The sequence below is a fragment of the Lycium barbarum genome, chromosome 5 (genome assembly GCF_019175385.1).
Source record: "Lycium barbarum isolate Lr01 chromosome 5, ASM1917538v2, whole genome shotgun sequence".
Lineage (NCBI taxonomy): Eukaryota > Viridiplantae > Streptophyta > Magnoliopsida > Solanales > Solanaceae > Lycium > Lycium barbarum.
In genome coordinates, this window is record NC_083341.1 from 118,977,195 (window position 1) to 118,999,997 (window position 22,803).

The 22,803-nt window shown below is 38.4% G+C and overlaps 1 pseudogene; it reads right to left on the reverse strand.

The window, feature by feature from the left end:
- Positions 1-3,720: 3,720 nt before the first annotated feature.
- Positions 3,721-4,527, reverse strand: LOC132639679 (G-type lectin S-receptor-like serine/threonine-protein kinase RLK1; annotated as a pseudogene).
- Between the last annotated feature and the right edge of the window lie 18,276 nt (positions 4,528-22,803).

Below are 22,803 nucleotides of genomic sequence, written 5' to 3' on the forward strand. Positions count from 1 at the left end.
AGCTATAATGCTACTGCCGACATTTTGTTTGAGTCAGCCGGTCTTTCACATGTTACTGTATTGGTCCACCGTCAGCCAAAAAACGGCCACCATTGAATTATGTATGCTCATTAGCCTATCTGATTGCATATTTTTGTTACACCTTGAATTTTTTTGCGTAATTTGAGTCGTAAATAAACTAATGTGAGCTCGGAGAGGTCATGGAACCCTTATAGGGTTAAGGAATACTTTTAATAAGTACTAAGAAAGTGTCTTAAAAGTTTCGAGATCAAGCGAATCGAAGCAATTAAGTTTGTCAAAATTTTGGAAAACTTGCCAGAATTTTGGACAGAAAATTCTAGTCCAACTTGAGGGAGGTGTATCTCCTATAATATGAGGAGTTATGGAATTCATAACCAATGTAAATTAAATTTCATTGAGTCTTGTTTCCAATGCAACAAACCGTTCGTCGATATGACATCGGAGAAGAAAGTTATGGGTGTTTCAATATAGGCTACCAGATGGCTTTTCCGCGGGCCCATTTGGAAATTCGGTTCATTATTCCCCCTTTTTTTATCATTTACACTTCTTTGAGCTCTACAAACATCCATATACTTCTCCTAAACGCTTATAGCCCCTTAGATCAAGAATTCAACAAGATTACACTAAACTAGTTCATGAAATGTGATTGTTCTTGCTTCTACTTGATGTTGTGGTGAGTTTGGTCTTGAAGAAAGTTGGTGTGGCTAAAGTTCTTCAATTATAAGGTATGTTCTTCATCTTGATTTTGATTTTGATTTGTTTTTGGAGGATTTTAATGGTTTAAAGTGAAGGAAAACATAGTACGAAAGTCGTAGTTTGATATGTTGTTGTTGTTGGCTTATGGGCTAATTTTCGTGATTTCAAATTTTCTTAAATGTAAAACTTGACCGATAAGTTTGTATTTTGTAAAAAAATACCAATCATTTTATATTTTGTAAAAAGAGACTCATGCCGACGTGAAGAGATTGTTTGTACCATGTGGAAGGGTTGTATTAAAGAACAGCTACTTACTACTATTGTTGGATTTTTTGAAAGTGGATCTTAGTAAAATTACTTGTATTTAAAAGTTTAAATAGTATTTTATCACGAGCATTTATTTATAAAAGGAATATGGAGATATGTAATTTATTAATGTAGCGCCTTAGAATATTCCGATACCTTATTTCTGAACTATGATTTGCTCATTTAGTAAGATTGTAAAAGAGTCGGGGAAATTTTGATAGTGTTCACAAATTGTGGGGCTCTAGTGTTTATGAGAAAAGATACAACTTAAGACATCCAAATTTCACGTCCAAATAAAATTTAATTTCAAATCACTAGTCTGAAATCATGGACAAACAGGCCTATAGTTTCTTACACTAGCATCATCAAGAGCGGTCATGAGCTGAATTTTTCACCCTTGAAAAATATAGTTTATATTAGACAAAATGTCAATTAAGTATTCTTTTAATACTTAGGAGTTTTAAATTAATTAAATTTTAACATATTGGTCTTTTTCGTATCTGAACTAGGTAGGGAAAGGAGAAAATAGTTTATAAATTCCGTGTATTCCTACGTTGAGTAGGAAAAGGGAAAAATAATCTAAAATTTTCGTACATTCCTATTTCCTAAAATATATAGGAAAAGGCAAAAAGTTACTAAATTTCCACGGACTCCTAATTTGTTTTGGGTAGAAAAAGTGTAGTTTTTTAATTTCCTACACTCCTACCTTGTGTAGGAAAAGGAGTACGAGTAGTTTCTAAATTTCCTAAAATTCATGTCTATATAAGAGTGCAACTGTCATATGTTAAAGTCATCCATCACTATTTTTTTTCAATACTAAATAGTTCATCACAGAGGTTGTAAGCATGTATGATTGTGAACAGGGGCGGAGCCAGCGTATGTCCAGGGGGTTCCGAACCCCCTGACTTCTTCGTATATTTATCTTTTAGAATTTTTGAACCCCCTGGATGAAAGTCCTGGCTCCGCCACTGATTGTGAAGCAATGTTTTTGAGTCGTTTCTCCATAAAGAAGAAACCTGCAGATATCTTTGAGTTGATCGGAGCGGCTATCACAGTTGGTGCAATAAAGTATCTCGCTGAGTTTGAGAAGCGCAAAAACGAGATATTGAATATCTTAATGCACCCTGGAATTGGAGGCGACGACGATTACTTCATTCTTAGTGATACAGATGAAGATGACGACAGTGTTATTGATGAGGAAGAAGATGGCGACAGTTCTGATGAAGTGACCGACGTTGAAGAAGAAGAGCCTGTGAAAGAAAAGAGTGTCGAAGGAATACAACTGGTTGATACCAAAAACAAGAACAAGATTAGTACTGCTACAAACCAGAAATCCTTGATCAAGATTAACATGGCTACCAAGAAGACTGTACAAGTTGCTCCTCTGAAAAAACTTGACCAACGCCAGAAACAGAATGCAATTACAGGAACAACGGAAAGCGTCAAGGAGTTGAAGGAAAGATCGGAGACTGACATGGAATCAGCTGCAAGAAAACAGTGCAGCAGTGGTTTTACGAAGAGTGTGCACCCGGCGTTGATGAAGAGGAATGTGGCCACCCAGCGTGTTCAAGTCGCTCCTCCTCAAGAACAACTTCATTCTGATTGTTCACCACAGAAACAGAGCAACTGCAGTGTAATCACAAGACCAATAGTGCAGAAAACAACACAAAGCTCTGAAGTTGCGAGACCAATGCAAAAAGAAACACAAAGCATCAGCGATATGGAGAGATTTGAATCAAGCAAGAGGAAATTTGAGGAAAGGTTTGCAGAGCGAAAGGAAGCAAAGAGAAGGATCATAATGGTGGACTTTCATCATATGCCTAAACCTGCTAATGACCCTCGTCCTCCCAAACGCTGCTGGGCTAGGAGGAGGTTTTGATGGTTCAATCTTTGTTGTAATTTTCACACCAGAATCTCTTTATTCTTCCTTTCTGTCATTTTTTTAATTTAGTGTTGGGTATGCAGCCCTTTGTATGTATGAATGATCTTTTACTCTGAAATAGAAAAGTTACATTCATAAAAATATCTCCCAGGATCTATCAAGTATTCATTCCCTTTCCAGATTTTATATGTAGAATGTAGGTCTTGTGGCTTTGATGCGTATCCTCATGCGTATTTTGAGCTCTTTCTTTTCTATTTTCTCTAGCAAAGGTGTATATATACTAAACTTAGAATGGAAAATAAGGTCTTTGGCCTAACTTTCTTGTTTAAAGATGTTTTATGATCTGTGCACAAGTAGCAATCTATTTCACAGATAAAAAATAGTAGTAGCAAGCAACTTGTAGGCAACTTGCCACTAAAATATCAAACTTGGCTTTGTTCTTTCCAATGTTACTATGTGCATAGATGTTTAAGGGAAAAAGAAATAGGCAGCAGCAATGCACTAAAATGGAAAGAGAATAAGCCTGCTACACATACTAAAAATGTGAGCCCGAACAAGCTTAGCACAATTTAAACTCTTATTCAAGACCCCAAAGAAAAGGTCATTCCGAAACAGATGATTTTCATACCACTTCCACTTAAGTTCATCAAACTAACCAAACAGTATGCAATGGCTGCTGAATACATATGAAGTTATTGAGCAACCTATGACAATTTATTGGTTATTTCAATTAATGAAACAACAGGAATCATAATAAAGCTACAAGAATACTAAAGGGGATTGCTATTACAATTTTATTAAGTTATAAGTTTCAATTAGAAAATTGAACTGGTATAAGAAGGAAGTGGAGACATAGAAACTTGAACTACCCCTTCCAACATATGTACTACCCTTCTCATGGTGGGCCTGATATTCGGATTCTCTTGAATGCACCAAATTGCCACTTTTACTAGTTTCTCTAACTCCTCCTTGTCGCTTGGTGCCTCTTCATCATCTTGTACTAGCTTATGTAGCATTCTCGAGTGGAAATAGTCATATACCCACTTGATTAGAGTATTAGTGTCCAGATACTTTCTGCAAAAAATAGTTTCTAGCAAAACAATGGCATAGCTATAAACATCTACTTTGGTCACAGCCGTGTTCCTGAACCTTTCTGGTGCAACATAGCCGTTGGTCCCTCTAATCCCTATCAGAGTCTGAGTTTGATCCTTCAGCAATAGTTTTGCCAATCCAAAATAAGAAATCCTTGCTTCAAATGAATCATCCAGCAAGATGTTTTGAGGCTTTATGTCACAATGGATGATCTGCGTGTTTCATTCCTCGTGCAAATACAAGATCCCCCTTGCAACCGCGTATGCAATTCTGATTCTTTTCTTCCATTCTTTCCTTGACTGACCTAAAAGGATGTCCGCCAAGGAGCCATGTCTCATAAACTCATAGACCAAAAGCTTCATTTCTGGTCCTTCATCACAGAATCCAACCATTCTTACCAAATTCTTATGATGAGTCCTGGCTATTACACTGGCTTCTATTTTGAATTCCTGCCCTCCATCATTTGCAAGCCTGTCCAGTTTCTTGACTGCTACAATAGTTCTAGACTTTGAAGACGAAAACTCTCCTTTATAAATTGTGCCGAAAGCACCTCTCTGAAGTTCTTGTCACGACCCAGCCCCGTGGGCCGCGACTGGTGCCTACTTGGGCACCCAAACGGACATACAAACTAAATCATCATAGCAAAGCTTAATACGGATTTCATATTCATCATTTTTTTTAAATAGAGTTGAGAACGAATATTATCTTGCGCGATTGCGCGTACAAAACATTATATCAGAATCAGAAGAGGCGGCGGAATATACATCGCCGAACATATGCACATATATCAAAAAGCCGGCAAGGCTGTCAAATATGTCAAAAGCCGACAAGGCTATCAAATGGCACAACGGCCCAAAACACATATACAAATGCACGCCGACAAGGCTGCCATAACGAATAGAATCATATAAACACAACTGTACAGAAGTAGGCACACACACCCACAAATACGTCTACAGACCTCTAAACAGACCGATCAAAACATATAGCGGGACAGGGCCCCGCCGTACCCCTGAACAAATATGTACATACTCAGCGAACAAATATATACCAACATATATGCTCTGAAATGAGAAGAGCACTCCAACCAGCAGAAGGGGATGTCCTAAACTGGTGAATCACCAAACTGTGCGTCTGTACCTGCGGGCATGAAACGCAGCCCCCGAAGAACGGGGGTCAGTACGAAATATGTACTGAGTATGCAAAGCAGAATATACAGAAATCAAACCTGAGACATAAACGAAACAGAAGTGCCGAACATAAGTGCAAATCCAATCATATCAAAATGTTTAGTTTCAAACATGTAAGTCATGCATAGGGTACAGAAGAATATGGTCGCCCGCCCGTCGATGGCGCCATAACACAGCATAACACCAGAAAGTTTCAAATCTTCGTATCCCCGTCACATATCACATCACCGTATAACGCCATACACAGCATAACACTAAATATAAGTGGAACCCGACCCTCTTTTGCGAGTAGCTCGGTGAACCATAAAAATAGCATAACTCCGGAGTATAACAAAGTGCGCACGACAACAGAACCGGCCCGGGACTCGGCGAAAGGAAATAAAAGAATGCACGAATAGAGGCGTGAGTAGTCATATGCACAAAATCAATATCATAAATTCAAACATAAGCAAAATGATCATATTTGAAAATCGAAATAATAGTCTTAACAAATTCTTTCAAAAGCTCCCGAATTTCATAAAGGGAAGTCGCGGGACCCACGGACGGGAATTTACCCAAGTCGGGCCCGCTTATGGAAAACATACTCGTTATACGTAATGCAAACTTTTATAAAAATATATTGGAGCAATCCGAGCATTTATGTGAAAGATATGGCATTCGGAAATTTCGAAGTTCTTTAAAGTGAAACCTTTTTGCGCAAAGTTCGAAAAGCGATTTTTCAAATACATAAAGGTTCATATTTCATCAAATCATACATAAGAGTGCCAAAGAACGTATACGGATCATAACATGCTTGGATTTCGGATTTGGAATTTTCCTTAAGGCTCTAATTTAGCCTATGAAAACTAAGACATGCCAAAAAGAAAGGAAGTTGCCTTACATACCTCGTACGCACTCCAAGATGGCCAATCTAAAGTAATTTCCAATCTACGCCTCGGGCTCCCCAAGGTCTACAAATACGCCAATGAATACCAAACGTTAGCTAAGGGCACTTAAGCCGTTTATTCCAACTAATCGTTAAATTCTACAGAAAATTCGGCAGCATTTCCCCTGTAAATAGGTCATCCCGAGAATTTATCTCGCTCAAAATCAACAACAACAACCACAATAACCAACCTAGCAACATCAATAATAAATTCGGAAGGCAAAATAACATTAATAGCTCTCTTTTTCATCATTCGACAAATTTCCAATTATTCACTCAATGGCTTACTTTCAAGCCACAATATCGTTCGTACATTCGATTATTCACCCAAATCCATACTAACAACATTCAAGAACATTCTAAACAATTCACATAATTTTTCCAACAATCAAATAATTTTTTTCTCCAAGTGGCCGAAAACAGTCCCCTTAGCCGAGAGCAGCCCCCTATTTTCTTTCTTCATTTTCAAGTCATGTTTTGTATCACGATCCACAATATATCGATGTCATTCTCATAAAATATACAAATTACATCAACGCACAATAAGCCTCAAAACAGCCCCAACCATCTCAACATCATTCTTGAGTCATTAAGCACTTATTTCCAGCTAGAATTCATATCGACGGTAACTAAAATACTAAACGATAGTAACGCGACCTTCGACATATTATAGGACTCACATTCGTCCACACTACACATATACATATGTTAATGGTTCTCATATATAAAGATTACATTAAGTGCACCAAAATCTCCAAATCAGTCCGCACCTTTACCATATCAATTTTGGGACATTAAACTCTCATTTCCAACATAAAAGTCACCACAATAACCATTACGACGCTAAGCGATATTAATTCATTCTTTGCCAAACATTTGGGACCATATATACGGCCACACCCACCTATGTACATATAGATGGTTCTAATTTATTTCTTCACTCTACAACAATCAAATATGCTACAAACAATTAATTCATCAAACCAACACCACACAACACACACACACACTTCACACGGCTAGGACACCAACCACACGGCCCCAACTTCAACACACCACATTTCATGATTTTTATCCATTTTAGTATACTACAATATGCATACAACATTTATAACTCATAAACAAGGTTAGAACTCACCTTTCTTCTTCAATCCACCAATAGGCTAGGGTTTGCAAATCTCTTAAATGAATGACTTGATTGCTCCAACGATGCTTCCACGTTACTTAGGGAACTCTAATTAGTGGGTTTGTACCAAAGAATTAATTTTTGGAGAGGCAAAATTTGGACTTGAATTTCCATGGTCCAAGCCGTGAGCTAGAGGGAGTATTGCTCTCCAAGGTCTTGATTTTTCTCTCTCTCTAGTGTTGAAGTGGAAATGAGAAAAGATGACTTAAGGGTCATCTTTTAAGTCCCCAAAATATCTCTATTGCCTTTGGCCCACACAATGTGTTGGACCAATTAAAATTGGCCACACAATATGTGGGACCTTTTTGTGGACCACACGGCTACAAAGCCATTTTTGGCAAGATTTTTAATTCCAATTTTATGAATTGTGGTCCCAATTTTTCCTAAGTGTTCATGCCATCAATTTCATATTCAACTTATGCCTCAAACTAAAATCAAATGGTCAAAATTCCCGACTTCAAATCCCGAAAGAGTCTTGGACCTTAATTGTCATAGTTAATCCGGGTTGTCCCAATGTATAAAAATACAGGACGTAACAGTTCTAGCTTGAAACACCGTCTGTTGCTAACTTAAGCTCTTGGAAAGTGAAATTTCTCTATTTTTTTTTTCCAGGACCTCCTTAGGAATTGGGAGATCTCCATCTTCTTCTTCACCACTTTGTGTCCCTTTTCTTCCCAACTCATCTGTCTCATCAAGGATCACATGCACAGTTTCTTCCACAATTTGAGTTCTTTTGTTGAAGACTTTATATGCCTTGTTGTGAGAAGAGTACCCGAGAAAGATTCCTTCATCACTTTTAGCATCAAACTTCCCTAAGGCCTCCTTACCGTTGTTGAGAATAAAACATTTGCATCTAAATGTCCTAAGGTAAGTTAGCTTGGGTTTCTTTCCATTCAACAGCTCATAGGGCTTCTTTCCATTCAACAGCTCATAGGGTTTCTTTCCATTCAGCGGCTCATAGGGTCTCTTTCCATTCAGCGGCTCATAGGGTGTCTTCTTAAGCAAGGACTTGATCATGCACCTGTTGATCAAATGACAAGCAGTGTTAACAACCTCTGCCCGAAAGCTTTTGGCCACATCACTTGCATTCAGCATTATTCTTGCTATGTCATCAAGTGTCCTGTTTTTCATTTCCACAACACCATTTTGCTAAGGTGTTCTAGGAGCAGAAAAGTTATGACTAATCCTATTTTCAACACAAAATTCATTAAAGTTGGCATTGACAAATTCAGTGCCATGATCAGATCTTATATTTATAACCTGGTGTCCCAGCTTCAGTTGAATCTATTTCACAAAGGCTATAAACGCAGGGAATGTTTCATCCTTAGTTCTTAGAAATAGAGTCCAAGTGAATCTCGAAAAGTCATTAACAATAACAAAAATATACTTCTTGGTACCTCTGCTTTGAATCCTCATAGACCCACAGAGATCCATATAAAGAAGCTCAAGTGGCCTAGAGGTGTTTACTTCCTTCTTTGGTTTAAAAGAAGTCCTGACCTGCTTCCCCTTTATGCATGTATCAAACACCTTGTTATCATTGAACTTGACATTAGATAGCCCACGAACCAGGTCCATTGCCATAAGTTTGTTTAGCAGACTGAAGCTTGCATGTCCCAATCTCCTGTGCTACAGCTCAGCATTATCATCCACAGCACTGAGACATGTCCAGTCACCATCATCAGATGAGCTAAAATTTGATGCATAGATGTTCTTGTATCTTCTTGCAATTAGTACCACTTCACCAGTTATAAGATTGGTGATAGTGCACATATGAGACAAGAACTAAACTCTGTTTCCTTTGTTGCAGATTTGGGACACACTTATCAGACTGTAACTTAAACCCTTCACATAGTAAACATTTACAATAGCATGGGAGAGCGTCTTGCCAATACCAAGAATATATCCTTTCTTTCCATTACCAAAGGACACACTCCCACCTTTTAAGGCCTTGAGGGAGAGAAATTTTTTTATTCCTACCAGTCATGTGCTTTGAGCAGCCACTATCTACGAACCATTTTTGACTGCTCCCTCTCACTCTAGCTACAAACAAAGTCATTTGTTAGACTTAGGAACCCAAGTCATCTTGGGTCCCTTGTAATCATAGAATGGATGAATAAGATATCTATTCGCCTATGCAGGTAACACAAATTTCATCTTCCAAGGACTAGGTCCCGCATTCTTGGGTTTGTTTTCAACATAAGCTTTGTTTCTGTGTACAGACTGAAATCTTGCTTTGCAAAAGTCTATGGAATGACCAGTGTTGCCACAGTGGGTGCAAAGCCAATTATCAGTCATAGAAACATACTTGCTATGAGGATTAGATGGGGTCTTGGCCTTTTTATATCCAATTCCCTGTCTACCATCAATACCCTTGCACATAGCAACAACCTTATAAGAGGAACAAGTCCAATGAAGAGACTTATCAAGCTCAGTTTTCACACGTCTTAAGTCCTCTTAAAGTTGCTTATTTTTCTCTAGCTCAGCAGAGAGATTTATTTTAGCCTTTTTGAGTTCACTTTCAAGCTCAAAATGAGTCTCACTAACTACTTGTTTTCCTTTAGAGGTGGTGTTCACCCATTTGTTCATCTGACTAATCAATAGAGCATTATCCCTTGTTAAATCTTCAACTTGTTCCTTCAAATCAACAATATTAACTACCATATCATCCCTCGCTTGTTCTAACCCTTTAACCTCTTCATTTAAAATATTTTTCTCATTAATAAGGCTTTGATAAGTATCAATTAGTACATTTTCAAGAGATATTAATTTCTTCTGAGAATAGCTTTTCAGATTTTCTGAACATCAAAGAAATTTACCTCTTGATTCTCATCGTCATCTTCATCTTCCGATTTAGCCGTGAGTGCAAAAATGGACTCATACTTCGCAGGTTCATCTTCAACGACCATCATAGAGGTATCCCCTATTTCTTCATTTTCAGACTCACTAGAAGAATCTCCCCAAGCAGCTAGAGCCTACTTTACCAAGTTATCAGCCACGTCTTTTCTGTTGAACTTCCTATCAGGGACTAGTTCCTCTTCACTCCCTTGTCAGCATTCTTGTAGTGATCTTGCTTGTGAAGAGTACATTCCTTAATTTAGTGTCCAGGCTTCCCACATTTGTGACATAAGTCATTTTGTTTGAAGTTCTTGTTTGGACACAGGGGCACCAGCAGTGGCTAACTCATCTGAGAGAGACCGAATAGTTTGAAGATATTTGGTGATGGAGCGAGAGTCCTTAGTGATGCGGGCAAGTTGATCACGCAGGGTGAAGACCCTGGTTTGAGACCTGTTTGCATAGGTGGTATGCAAGGCGTCCCAATCCGTTTCAGCCGAGTCGGCTGCAGCAATAGTGGAGGCAATAGTGGGTTCGACAGAGGCCATAAGGGCGTTCTGAATGAGTTGGTCCTGACGCAACCAAGGTAAAATATCAGGATTGGGAGATATGTTTGTGCCAAGGGTGATAGTGCGACTTGGGGCCGGAGTGGTCCCATCAAGATGATCGAAAAGATTGTAGCCACATATAAGGATGGAAAATTGAGCTTTCCCGGTGGCGAATTTATGACCAATTGGGAAGCGGGATTGAACTGAATAATGATATTGGTACCGGTTGTGTTGTCAGCACTGACAACTCTGAAATTATTATTGTTGTCGTTGGTACCCATCTGAGTATTTTGGAGAGGAAAAAAACAGATCGTACTCATTAAAGTTGTGTTGGTTGTGATACCATATAAGAGCTTGAAGAAGCTATGGAAAAACTGTGTATATTTTTGAATGAGCTTGAATACACGTTGTTCCTGAGAAGACTATTCTAACTAAAAGAGAACTCTAAAGACTAATCTATACTAAAGGATAAAGCTAAGAATGATAAATGACATCTAGACAATGATGCTCCAATAATAAGTGGAGGTGGTGCTAGTCTTTTAATGTTATCTCTTGTCACTCTCATCTCTGATTTCGTATAAACATCAGTATAAAGTTCTAACTAAGTGCACTTAACTTAAAATTTGGAATCCTTAGTGATCTCAAAATCATTGTATATTAGTTAATGTGGGTAGTAATTTCTTACTGATAACTTATTCACTGCTAATGCAGGATTCATTGTGCATCGGGATACCTTTTTATTCAGTATACCACTAAGCTACCATGGACCAGAACTAATGCTGCTTTAAATGTAATGGTTCTATGTGAAACACTTGCTGGCTAAGGCAGCAGGCTGTAACACCCCGTAAATATGAGTTAGGTGTGAATGTGTAAAAACTAGTATTGAGATGATATTTTAGCTATATGAATCCATTTGGGATGAATTCGGGTGATAAACTATCATATTGAAATCAAACCAAAAAGTGAAGTCCTTAAGGGCTTCTAAATTGGTCTAAATCTGAGACAGTCTGTATTTATGGCCAGTTTTCGGGTATTTGCGTTGGCAATTTGGGAAAAATCAAAAATGAGAGTAGTAGGTCTTCGAAATACCGTTCCAACGATATATTATGGAGGCTAAACAGATCTCTGTAAAAGAAGTTATGTCCATTTTACCCAACACTGCGCAGAAACTGACACGGGCCACGCGATAGCCACGCGTCGCGAGCATGGGGGCTCGGACAATGTCTTTGCGTCGCTTGATGAATGCAAAAAAATAAAAAAAAATACCCTTTATGAATCTCAGGTCTGTAGGTGGTCTCGCGATGGCCATGGGTCGTGGGCCTATAGCAAAAAACGTCGGGTTTTCGGCCAAAAGTTCGGTTTCCGTGTTTTTTTCTTGTATTTAAGATTAGGGTTAGTTCCCAAGTATCCATAATCATGAAAAATAAACCATAAGGCCTCCCCAAACCTCTAAGGTGAGTTCCTACTCCATCTACATCAATCTACACCAAATTCACCTTTTCTTGACACTCGTTCATCTCTCCAAACCCTAGGCTCTTGAAAACTCAACAAGAATCGGAAAGGGGCATGTGGAGTTCGTCTAAAGAGGTAAGACTTCTAATTTTATGAGTTTATTAATAAGGTTTATATTAGTGTAGAGTATTCTACAAGATTAGAATTCACTAATGATTCCCATAAGGATTCAAGAACAAGATGTAAGACTAGAAAACCTTAGTTTTCGAAATTTCAAGAAACTATTCAAGTTCTAATCGTTCTCATCTAAAACCCATTGTAGTGTGATTATTGAACCTTGCGAAGTTTGAGCGGGATTTGAGGTATGTCTCTTTTAAAAATCATTTTTGACTGTAAAAGTGATTTTTCTGTCTCTTTTTTAACATATTCTTTTGAACAATTTTTATGAACTCTTTGGTTGTGGTTTGTGAGGGACAAGCCCACATCAAACCTTATTTGTACTATATTACATATACGTATTGGGCCCGCAATCTCGATGATGCTCTATGGGCTTACCGGGCTGCTTTCAAGACTCCGATTGGGACTTTGACTTTCAAGCTAGTTTTCGGTAAAGCATATCACCTTCCATTTGAACTTGAACATAAAGCCATGTGGGCCTTGATGAAATTGAACAGGAATTGGGAAAAAGCGACCAAACTCAGTTTGTTTCAACTCAATGAGATGGATGAGTTCAGCTATCAGGCCTATAAAAGTGCAGCATTATACAAAGAGAGGATGAAGCAGTATCATGACAAGAAAATTCTTAAGCGGGAATTTTACAAGAGTGATCTTGTCTTGCTATTTAATTCTAGATTGAAGCTGCTACCGGGCAAATTAAAATCAAGGTGGTCCGGTCCTTTTGAAGTGGTAAGTGTCTTACCCCAAAGAGGGATTGAAATAAAGTCCGAAGATAGAACTCGGACATTTAAGGTGAACGGGCAGAGGGTGAAGCACCACCATGGTTGCATCGAGGGGTAAAGAATTGTCGATCGTTACCGATTAAAGCATCTGGGAACGAATCCTGATCCAGAGTAAAAATGGTATCACCGTCATGCCGCGACGTTAAATCAAGCGCTTCATGGGAGACAACCCATTTTTTACAGCTTTCCCTAGAGTAGTTTAACATTTGTTCATTTTGTAGGAAGCACAATTGAAAACGTAAAGTTCGACGGCCCATGTACGATCTGAAAAGTACATCCGTACTTTATTGTATATGGTGTGCTTCATGCCCGTACTTATTGAAGAAAACTTGGAAAACCACTGGAGACAATTGGTGAGGTACGAGATGAAAGAACGGGCCATACTTTAAAGTACAACATGTACTTTTTCCTCGTACCTTGACAAGGATGCCAAGGTTGTCATTGTATGTTGGAGGCCAAGTACGTGATACAATGTACGCGCGTACTTTATTGTACGTCACGTACATTGGTCATGTACTTTATCAGGTAAGCCGAATGGGATCACTGGAACAAGGCAGCCAGATACGTGCTAAAAGGACGTCCCGTACTTCAATGTATGCGACGTACCTTTTCCGTGTAAATATTTTCAGTAAAAAAAACAAAATTAAACAAAGGCAAACGAGCGGTTTCCCTCTTCCACGGTAACTTAACCCCTTCCACCCACGACTCCACAACCCCAATACCTACCATTACTACCATTCATTAACTCCCGCTCACCCCAATTTACTTCCTAAACTCACTATATATTCTCACCTGGTGCTTCACAATCACTAACCAACACACTTTTATCTTTTGTACCCAAAAAGTAGTGGAGGGAAAGGAACTTGAATCAACCGTTGTAGTGCTTACATTATTTTCATCGTAATCTACCTAACAGGTATGTTGATCTAGTTCTTTCATGGTTTATTTGCTTTATTGGTTGTAAGGTAGTTATGTATAGTAAGTTCTTGTTTTGGGATAGTATATATGCTCAATTCGGGGTGGGGATTGATATGTTGTTATGATTACAGAACTCGTGGGGGAAAATATTTCATATCTCCACTTAGTTGGAGGGCATTTCGACAGAAGGTTTTAATTTTTAAGCCTAAAGTTGTGATGCCCGCTAACTGCTTGGTGAATTGTCACAAAGAAAAAAAATTATAAAACGGGTGAACTCTGAGTAACTCGCGCCCCAAAACCCCTTAATTAAAGAATGAAATAAGTGAGTTACGTGTTGGTGATGTTGTGTAAGTCGTCGGAAATCAATATAAGGTCTGAAGGCAGTGCTTGAGAGTACGTGATGAAGGTATGCCCTGTACTTTATTGTACGTCACGTACATTAATCAAGTACCTCAGTAGAAAATTACAGAAACTGCTAAGTTGTATACCGCTAAGTACGTGAACAAAGTACGTCCCGTACTTTATTATATGTCATGTACTTTAGTTGAAAAGTATAGAAACTGCTCAGTTATATACGTCTAAGCACGCGCACAACGTACGTCCCGTATATGAATGTACATCGCGTACCTTTTTCCCGTAGTTCAATGTACGCCTCGTACTTTGAAGTACGGTTTGCACAACTGAAACACTACATTTGCAAGCAAAGAACTTGCTGCTTCTTTTGTGGTTGTTGTATTAACTCTCTAACACACTTAATGTTTTCCTTCACAGGTATGCCGCCAAAACAAAGAGGTGGAGGTTCTAAACAAGTTAAAAAGGTCAGGGACATAAGGCAACTTCGAGATGTTCCCTCAGACCAAGAGTTTTCTGACGAGGACAACAGGCCTTTGAAGGCACTTAGAGCCTCAGCTAGAGGCCGAGCTAACCCTGTACAGGTTTCCTCCTAGTCTGAAAAGGAGGACTCCTCTAGCTCAAGTGAAGAAGGGTCCGATCAGGAACAAGTCCGAGCATCAGAACTAGCTTGGAGACTAGTGGAGACCCCTGCTACCCCCCAGGAAGTGGCAGAATATTAATGAGAGGAGGAAAGCCAGAGAAAGGCTGAAGCGGAGGATACCCTTCGGTTCTCGGTAGAAGGCTCACGAGAGTGGTTTGACAAGGCATTGAAAGTATAAAGAAAGGGGGTTCTCCCAGGCAAAATATTTGGGAAAAAAGGAGAATAGGATTCTGGGACTTGGAGGATCACGCGGGATCAGGGAACTGCTGACCCCCTACAAGTTAGAGGTTTTCAACAGCGAACCGAGCGAATATTTCCCAATGCTCGTGCGGGAATTTTATGCCAATCATGGTGCATACTTGAGCACCATTGTGAATCCAGGAATGCTGAAGCAAGATATCCCACTGGCGGATAAGGTTGTGGTTCGAAAGGTGAACATGGATATATCACCCGCTGCCATAAACAAGTACTATTTCGGGGCTGATTTTGCTGCACCTCTTCGCACGATTGAGTACGATGATAAGGTTAACAGAAGGATGACACAATTGGTAATGGAGTGGTTGGCAGCAATCATAGCCAAAGGTGACCCACGGTGGTTGAGAACGAAGTCCAAGATATTCAAGAACACTCTGTCACTTGAGGCAAAGTTTTGGCGGGGTGTAGTGCGGTTCTAGATACTTCCTACACAAAATGACAATACATTCACCCCAGACCGAGCGGTGGTGGTGGTATCTCTCATAACCCTCTACCCACTTTACATCGGGATGATGATTGCGCGGGAGATTCGGGATAGAGCACAGCACGAGGATACTTCATTGGCATTCCCGTGCCTTATTACTACTCTATGTCAACAGGCGAATGTGGAAAATATACCTCTTATAGACCACTGTGTCAAATCCGCTCATATGTATGATATCCCCAAAACAAAAGAGGAGGAGAAAAAAAAGAAGAAATTTGAATTGTTACTCGAAGAGCCAGCCACAGCAATGCCTAAGGAGAAAGTTGAGGATGAAAACCAGGCAGATTCTGGTGCCACGGGAGCTGAGACCACCGAGGTGCCCACCAATGAGGTGTCTCCCACAGCAGTGACCCAACCTCCTGACACTACTGCACCTACTTCTAAGGTTTCTCACGCTAACACTACACCTTTGCATCTGTCTGGAAGACAGAGAACCCACATTATTCCTCCAGCCACCCAATAGTCTTCCCAAGCCCAATTTGCATTTAACAAGGAGAATTTTCAACGAGTGGTGGTGCAAGCTGCGTAAGCTGACGAGCAGTTAAAGATTTTAGCTCGGGAGATGGAGAGGCATGTGAAGAAGAAGATAGAAATCGCCTTAGCAACAGTGACAGCCGCTTCTAACCAGGCCCAGGAGTTATATCAGGCTAGACTTGACATATTTGAGGCACGGTTGGCTGCTTTGGAGCATACGGGTCCAGGTAGTGATTTGTTGGGTATGAGAGCGGAGTTAGACCGGCTAAAGGCCAATATACGGTCATTATAGAAGCGAAAGCAAAATGTTGAGGAGGAGCCCCATTAGCCGAGCAAGGTGGACCTCTCGTCATTGATAAATGTGGTGAATTTGATGCCCAAAAAGGATATAGCACCCCGAGCTGATAGAGGGAAACAAGTAGTGGGAGATGAGGATCCTCGGGCGACAGAGTTGGAGATTCTGGCCCAGACAGCGAAGGAGGAGGAGGAGCATATTCAGATTGCTACTGAGAGATATATGTTTGACAGTCGACCTCCAGCACCGATCAGCAGTATTACTGGTGCATCCTCTAGTGGAATCACAAGAGATGAGTCAACATTAGCCCCAATCCATACATATAGGGCAATAGCGCCTCCGACTGACCCTAGCACTTAGTGCTGCCAAGTATCCCTTACCCTTAAAGTATTTACATTTGATGCATTGGGGACAGTGCATGATTTTCAGTTGGGGGTGGGGATTGCTGGCTTTTGTTGTAGTGTAAATTATGTGTTTAGGAACCCCCCCCCCCCCCACAGCTTTTCTTTGCCATGTGTTCTTTTTCCGAGGGGTTTATTTTTGTTAAACCTGGCATGTGTAGGATGTTGCTTAGATAGAATAGAGTAGTTTTGACTTATTTGGTAGTGTTCCGAAACTTATGGCATGTTGTGTGTTTTTGTTGGAAATTATGGACCCCTCAAATTTTTTGAAGAATGCATACTCAGAAATAGCTATTGATTGATGTGAGTGATTCTTTGTATGACATTATGAGTATTGGGGTATTGTGTGTGATGAATGATTGCTTAGGAGGTCACAAGTGTATAAATAATCGACCTTATGCCAATGTGTGAGTGAGTTGTTAGTTTTATCCAATCTATACATGTGTAATCTAGAACTTGCCCAGTTACTGATGTTTGAATCCGACAGTTGGTTTGGTTGTGAAATGATCATAGGCTTTCTTTGTATAAATAGTCACTTTGCCTAAATAAACCTGACCATATGATGTGGATATCCCTAGTTTCCTTTTTTGAACCTTTGACCTTTTTCTTGGCTAGCCGTTAACAAACACGTACCCTTTGTGAAAGTATTCTAGTTTTGCACCCGTTCCCTCCTTGATACTGCGAGATAAAAGAGGCTACAAGCCTAAGTTGGGGGTGAAATAAGTGTGGGGTAGAGGTTGAGAATCTATCTTGCGGATGATGTATGTTGTGTGAGTTGAGACTCGATGTGGTGACTGTACATATTTGTTTTTAAAAAAAAAAGATGAAAAAAAGAAGAAGAGAAAAGCAGAAAATGGTAACGCAAAAAAAAAAGTTTAAAATGGATTTGAAATAAACCACATCGAGGTCGAAAATTTGAAAAGAAAAAAAAAGGGAGAAAAGAAGAGGTGAATAAAGGTGAAGATAAGAAAATATATTGTTCGAGAAGGGTGAGCACTAATACCCAAAAAGTGTCCTACCCGTCCCAAAGCCTACATTACAAGCTGAAACAAGTCCTAACGTGATCACAACTGAACAAACTAAGGATGAAAGCATAGAAAATAAGGGCAAGCCTATGGTATTTGCGTGTGTAGATCTGAAATTCTATGTGAGTTTGAGTGTTTTCTCTTCTCTTTAGTCTGTTGTCCCTTGTTCATTGTGTATATGTGTGTTTGGGATGTTCTTTGGTCTATGTGAGGGCATAAGGATGAAAATGGGTGCAAAAGAAAGTGACCGCCTACAGTAATGTTTGTGCGCATCATGATATGTTCGATAATGTATTGTCATAAATTGAAGCTGCATTGTGAGTCGTAGCATTTTTAAGTTGTGCATCATATTTTGGTAATGAGAATTCAAAACCAATGTAGACAATTTTACTCTGTGATATCTAGGTGTTAGATTGAGTCGTGACTTGCTCGAGGACAAGCAAAGACTTTAAGTTGGGGGTGTTGATGTGCCGTGAAATTATGGCACATTCAATGCTTTTTGGTTATAAGTTTTACCTGTTTTTGAGCAAGTCTTGGTCAATTTGATGTGTTTTTGTTGTGTTTCAGGTAATTGGCATTGTAGGAGTCCAATGATGGAGAACTCAGAAAAACTGATGAAAATTCGAATAAGGACAGGACGTACATAAAAGTACGCCCCGTACCTGTTCCCTGTGTTTCAGTGGAAAGTGACTGAAGGTTCTGTTAAAATCTCGCAAAATAGGGGTAGGAATATACGAGGCGTACATCAAAGTATGACCCGTACTTTTGCCCCGTACTTTAGTGAAGAATGGCCGAGAGTATTGAAGCTCACAGAGAAAGGACGAGATGAAAGTACGTCTCATACTTTAAAAAATTACCATTCTTCATGTATACTTTCTTATCTTTGGAAAAAGAATAGAAAGAAATAATTTTTTCTTATTGGAAAATAGTCTAGATTCACATAGAGGTTAAGTGCATTTGTTGACACCCAATTTTGACCCCCCTTTCTTCAAATTTATTTCCTCGAGCTTCTAAATTATTAATAAAACAAATGCTCTACCGTCACTACTATTTTCACCATTATTACGATAAGTATTATAATTATTGTTGTTATTATCATAGTAAGGTTATTACTACTTATTCGTTGTTGTTGTTCTTATTATTATTATTACCAATACTACTACTACTACTATTAATATTATCATTTTCTTTCTTTTTCATTTTTATGATCTTTAAGGCTTCTCATGTTCCTTGACTTAATTAAATAGTAATACTCTTTTTTTACACTATGTAAATAACTACTGGAATATTTTTGCTATAGCATTTTTTTACTAAACCTTGCAACATCCCATAATCTATTTGAATGATGGTGACTGTAGTATATTATATTGTATTTAGTAAATAAACTTAATTACTTAGTTAATATTAGTTCTACTATTATATAGCATGAAATTATTTAGAAGCTCAAAAGGAAATAATGGGAAGAGTGGACTTTAAACCCAATAATAAGTCCAAGATTCCAGCAGATTGGTCCGTGAATGGCCGAACAATAAATAGCCCATCTAAGTTTTTAGATATCTCCATCAGTCCATGTATTTATATTATGGAAAAATCAAGATATCAAAATCTGACCATAATCTCCCAAGTCCTCTCTTAGCACGTGAAGAGTTATTATTCTTGCAGAAAACTTTTGACTTTTTTTATTTCTCTCCTCCTTTCACGCTTATCAGGAAGCTATTTTTGTCAAAAACTCTGCCCCATCTATGATCAAACCTGCAATGGCTGCCCACCCCTCTTGTTTCCAACGGATAGAACTCAAGATAAAAATTCCCGCCCAATGAAACCCTAGCTGTTTCTTCCCCCCTATAAATATTTGCTTCAAGTTCATTTTCGGACAAGATTTTAGCCTCCACCTCTTCCCCCTTTAAACTTCCGAAACACTCACTGTTTCATACTAGTTATCCTCTAAAATACAAGCTTTAAATCACGTTTTCTCCCTTCTCAGATCTCTGTTGTCTTACAGCCGCTGAGGTGATTTATTTGACTTCAATCGTGCCATTTTATTAGTGAGGGAGGTCGGCGTCCGCTGGATCTAAGACCCCCACGCCCTAGTTCACTGTACCCACAAAAGGTCAGTGTCGATATCCCTTTTTTGATGCCATCGATATGCGATTTGATGCTTGTTTTGGTCAACATGTGAAAGTATCAGCTTACTAACCATGTTTCGGCTTTAAGAGGTTATGTTTTAAAAGTTTTTATTTTACTGGTGAAGTTAGGTTTATTAAATGATTGTTTATTTGATCCTATTTGTTTTGAATGTTGTGCAAATCTCATTGAATGCTTTTATATGTTTGAGAAAAATAGTAAGTAAAATCTGATCCTTTCCATTTCTCTTTTGTGTTGAGATCATATTGCTTGTGTTTAAAATAATCGTGTTTTAAGTTGTTCTTGCCTTCAGTCATGTCATACTATATTAATGTGATTTTGTTTACTATCCTAACATGATAAAATAACTTGTTGAGTTTTTTTTTTGTATTTAAAATGGTCTCAGAGAGATTTTATGGCCAAACCATGACGCCAGATATTTTTTACTATGTTTTATTTTCATTTTAATGCCTACATCAATAGGTCCTGTTTTGATTTCTTATATATCATATATATCGCACTCTTAGGCTGTATATTTTTTCATTGATGAAAAAGCATGGTTGTGCGTTTTATTTTTGCTACTTAAAAAATGATTGAGCTTATACATTGTCTTTTAACAAAACTGGTAGTGAAACATGCGTAATTTTAGCAGTAGTGTTATTTATTTTCTCGAAGACTGTCTATGGTAATTTTGGCATACCAATGTTTGACCTTTAATTTGGTGATGAACCTTTGTGTTTGCCTTGAGGTGAAATTGCTTCTAATTCTCTTTATTTTCCTTTCTTTTGCATGTACACTTTGCGAACAACATGGAGTCTTTCATGAAAGACTCTCACCGCTGCATAAGTCCCTTGCGCCACTAGATATGGAATCCGCGTCTTCTTTTCAATCACTTCCCTCGTTCCCCTAAAACTCATCCGAACAGAAATTGCAAAGAGGGATGAGAGGAAGTCTGGAACACACAATTATTTCCTCATTCAGTTCTCTCCCTCTTTTAAAAAAAAAATCCCAACAGGAGCAAGGATAAAAGGGGAGAAAAAAAGAATGGCTCTTGCATTTTTCAACTTGTTATAGGATTTATTAACTGTTTGTTCTCTGATTGTGTATGTGTTACACTTAAGATTACTAGTCTTAGAACACCTAATTTAGAGGGGAGGCGCAATCGGTACATTATTTCAGCGGCTATCGAGAAAGTAATATTTTCCGAAACTCTATGTTATGAACCCCAAAACGGTTTCAAAATTGGCTATGTAGTTTTTGAAAGAACAAACGTGAAAAAATGATTATTTATAGTCTTTTGGTCCATCTTGGAGAGTGAAATTTAAATACATTCTATATCTCCGAAACTGCATTTTTGGCCAAACTAGGATGACGCCAAGTTTAGGCCTATTTTTTAAATGAAGGAGATTTGCTTACAAAGATATTTTTTTTCCTTTAATAGTTGATATGTATATTGTCTTACCTGTCCTATTTTTTGTCACCTCTAACATTTGAGTAGTTAAAGACAATTGTTTCTAAATTATGGATTTTTTTAAACGCTTAAAAGACCTTCACTAATCCTGCTCACCCTTTTTTTTTTAATTTAATTTATAACTAAAATTCTATACTTCTATTTTCTTAGCCTTAATTAATTAACCTAAGTTTGACCGGTTAACCGTAATTAACGGGTCTTAAAGGATGCTTAACCCCTTCCCTTTAGGATAACTAAAACTCTTACCTAGAATCACATTAGTTAAGTAGACCATTAATTGGAGTTAATTTTAAGCATTTACTTAGTTAAAATAGGTGTCCTAATTCACCTTTAAAAATAATTAGGTTGCGACTCCTTAAGTTAAATAATATAAGAATCACCAATATGTTGTACTCTACTTTGACCCGGCTAAAATGGGGTATAACAGCATTCATACAACTATCCATTAAAAGTATATCAAGATCAACACCCATGATCATACACTTTATCCGACGGGGACACAACCTTGGTTCTTTTTACCCATATATTTACAAATTTAAATTACTAGTCACTCTAAATTAGTCCAGAAACCCAAATAATTATAAAACCCCTTTTTCTGGAATACACCAGGACCACAAGATTAGTATGCTATTTATTTAGTAAACTTTTCACACCATATTCTCTGTTGGATTCGACCCTAACCTTGTTGGGTTACTATATTTGACATCGCCTGGTTTACGCTATTAAAAAGTGTAATTTAAGTGTACCAAATCATGAGTTAGTTAGCTATTTATAACGTATTGATATAACTGTTGAAAGATGATCGAAAAAGATTTGACGTTTTATTGATTTTATAAAGTTCTTTCGGTGTTGTTCATAGCATCGGATGCCTGTTTGGCCTAATGTGAATTTTGGGGCATGACACAGGCAGAGGGACAAAAGGTTTCCTCAAAGTTAGTATGTTTTGTTGTGAATTAAACATGTCAAGTATTGTTGCAACACCTATCATCAGGTTGAAGATTGGACAGAGGAATGTTACATACTCCTCATTTATGGGATCTCCTATTTAGGACTCCCCGAGTACCTACATGTTTGCCAATTGGATTTAAGTTGTATACGCCGACAGTCAGTACTGGAGTTATGTGTGGTGAAGGGGTTCAATTTAATACCTTTCGCCGAATTTTTTTTGAATCCCCTTGTAAGAATATTTGTCTCCGCCACAACTGTCAAAGTCAGATATTTTACACGTCACTGTAGTTTAACTAGGCATAGTATTTTAGTTATCATTTTTACC